The sequence below is a fragment of the Lepidothrix coronata genome, unplaced genomic scaffold (genome assembly GCF_001604755.1).
Source record: "Lepidothrix coronata isolate B3197 unplaced genomic scaffold, Lepidothrix_coronata-1.0 Scaffold180, whole genome shotgun sequence".
In the NCBI taxonomy this organism is placed as follows: domain Eukaryota; kingdom Metazoa; phylum Chordata; class Aves; order Passeriformes; family Pipridae; genus Lepidothrix; species Lepidothrix coronata.
Window position 1 is genome coordinate 945,084 of NW_016690360.1, and position 2,757 is coordinate 947,840.

The following is a 2,757-nucleotide window of genomic DNA, read 5'->3' on the forward strand; positions in this document are numbered from 1 at the left end:
CCTGCCCGGCCTTTCCCTCTGCCCTGAGATTTCAGAGCACAGGAGGGCAGGGATAGATGGGATATTGGGAAGGAATTCCTGTCTGGGAGGGTGTTGAGGCCTTGGTACAGGTTGCCCAGAGAAGCTGTGGCTGCCCCTGGATCCCTGGAAGTGTCCAAGGCCAGGTTGGAGCAACCTGGGCTAGTGGGAGGTGTCCCTGCCCATGGCAGGAGGTGCAATGAGATGAATTTTGAGGTGCCTTCCAAGCCAAACATTCCATGATTCTCATGGATTCCTGGGACTGTGCCATCCAAGGAGAGGTAGTTTAGCACAGCAGAGGTGCTGAAGCCTCTCCCAGGCCCCCCCTGCCCTGACCCTTTCAGATGGGAGGGTGACATTTTAACAAGTGCCTCTCCCAGCCAGTTCTCAGTTCATCCCCATCTGCAAGAAAATGGCAGGAAATCGTGGATGTGTCAGGAGGATGTGATCTGCCTGCTTGGTCTCCTAAAATCCCCCCCATGGTGAGACTTTGCTGGAATCTGAGGCACTTCCACAACAACTGAGGTACAACCAACTGTTCCCCACCGTGACGGGGAGAAAAGGAGACACTTCCTTGGGGGCTGCTTTTGCTTCTGATTTGGGGTCCCTGTGATTCTCTCCATGCTCCTGGAAGCTGTATTTCATTTATCACATGGCTGTCCAAATACTCAAGTCCAACTGGATGATGGAAGTGGGTTCCTTGCCATCTCCAGTCCCTTCTATCCCCTGCTCAGTCTGGGTTGTGTTTGCTGGCCTTGAAGTGACAAACCTGGTTTTTTTCCTCCTCTTGGCCCATCAGAGAATCATTAAGGTCATAAAATTGCTCTAAGAAGATCATATCCAAACACCAGCCCAGCACTGGCAGGTCCACCCCTAACCCATGTCCCCGAGCACCACATCCACACATTTTTTTGGACACTTCTAGGGATGGTGACTCCACCACTGCCCTGGACAGCCTGTTCCAGTGCTTGGCTGCTCTTTCACTGAAGAAATTTTCCCTAATATTCAACCTAAACTTCCCCTGGTGCAACTTGAGGCTGTTCCCTCTTGTCTGAGCAGAGCTGGGCAGTGCAGAGCCCCAGATGGGACAGGACTTCAGCCATCCCAATGGGAAAGTGCACTGGAGGAGGAAAGACCCCAATTCCAATGTTTACTGAGTGAGATTTGGGAGGGCAGAGGCCACTCAAAGGCCTGATGGTGTATCCAGTGTCCTGCATCTGTAGAATTCCTTAAAGACCTTGAGCAACTGCACCTGCTGACACCAAAGTGACTCAGGCTGAGGGAGAGGGAGGAGCCCAGAGCAGCAGGGGAGCAAAATCAAACAAATAAAGCCAGGAGGCATTTTTACCTCACGCTCTGATTCTCGTTTCTGGCCGGAACGAGAGGAGCTGAAATTGGGTGTGAAACTGGGCTATTGAGGAAATCATGTGCTCGCACAAAGTGTGTGTTATGCGGTGTTTCCTTGGGTTCTGCACCAAAAGGGTTTGGGGGATGCAGTTTATGTGGTGTTGCTCTGTGGCTGGTTGGAGAAGGGCCAGGCTGGTGTTTCAAGGGCAGGTTTCCAGTCCTACTTCTCCTGAAAAGCTGGTTTCTGAGCGAAGGGACAACTCTGGGCATGTTCACCCCAAAAGGCACAGCCTGTATTGTTTGTCTGCCAGTGTCACCTCCGTCAGAGAGACTTCACATCATCATTAGGTGACTTTTTATGGCTTATCCCTGACTTTCTGAAGATTGGGGTCAGATGGGAACACAGGCTTTGCAGCAGTGGTTTGGGGGTGTGTGTTTTGTTTCTCTTTTCCACCGGGGGTTTGTTTGTGTAGCATCAGTGAGGAGAGCTGAGGTACAGTTTGCTGGAATGGCTGTGCCAGCTTTGGGGCACAGCTGCTTTCACCACTGAATGTTTGACCCCACAGAGCAGCAATCAGTTATCAAGCACTCACGGATGGGCTGAGCAAAACAATCTTGGCAAGAATTGTCATTTTTGCCAGTAAAACCCTGTCTGCAGTGGTACTTCCACCGACCACAGAAGGAACAGAAACATTTTGCTGAACAAGCAGATATATTTTAAATGTAAACACAGCCTGGGATGCAGAGCTGCTCTTTGCTTTCTTACAAAAACCCCCAGCTTGTTCTTCCCAGCTGCCTGGCTGAACACCCAGGCTTGTCTGGCTTTGTCCTCTGAGCTCAGCTTGGGCTGCCCAGAGCTGGGATCCCCCCTGGGAGCTGGGACAAACACCACTGGAGCCCTTTTGCCACCAGAATGTGGAAGGGGAATACGCTCTGTGCATCTCTCCTGCCACCTCTTTGCTCTGCCTGCAGCCCTATGAGGGAGCACTTTCAGTGCAAAGGTTTGGGCTTCCCGTTTGTAATGGGACTGATGATGGAATCCCAGATGGTTGGGGTTGGAAGGGACCTTAAAGGTCATCTCATTCCACCCCTGCCATGGGCAGGGACACCTCCCACTAGCCCAGGTTGCTCCAACCTGGCCTTGGACACTTCCAGGGATTCCAGGGGCAGCCACAGCTTCTCTGGGCAACCTGTGCCAGGGCCTCTCCACCCTCCCAGGGAGGAATTTCTTCTTAATATCCAATTTAAACCTACTCGCTTTTAGTTTAAAGCCATTCCCCACTTATCCTATCACAAAGTCCCTCTCCAGCTCTCCTGTGGGCCCACTACGAATGCCAAAGGATCCAAGCAAAAAAAGTGATAACTATCCAAGCATAAAGTGATAACTTTAAA

The 2,757-nt window shown here is 51.4% G+C and overlaps 1 protein-coding gene across 1 annotated transcript in view; it reads left to right on the forward strand.

Annotated features, from left to right (window-relative positions):
- The window catches only part of HIVEP3 (human immunodeficiency virus type I enhancer binding protein 3), a 223,320-nt gene that overhangs the window by 101,402 nt on the left and 119,161 nt on the right, over positions 1–2,757 (forward strand). The window lies entirely within an intron of this gene.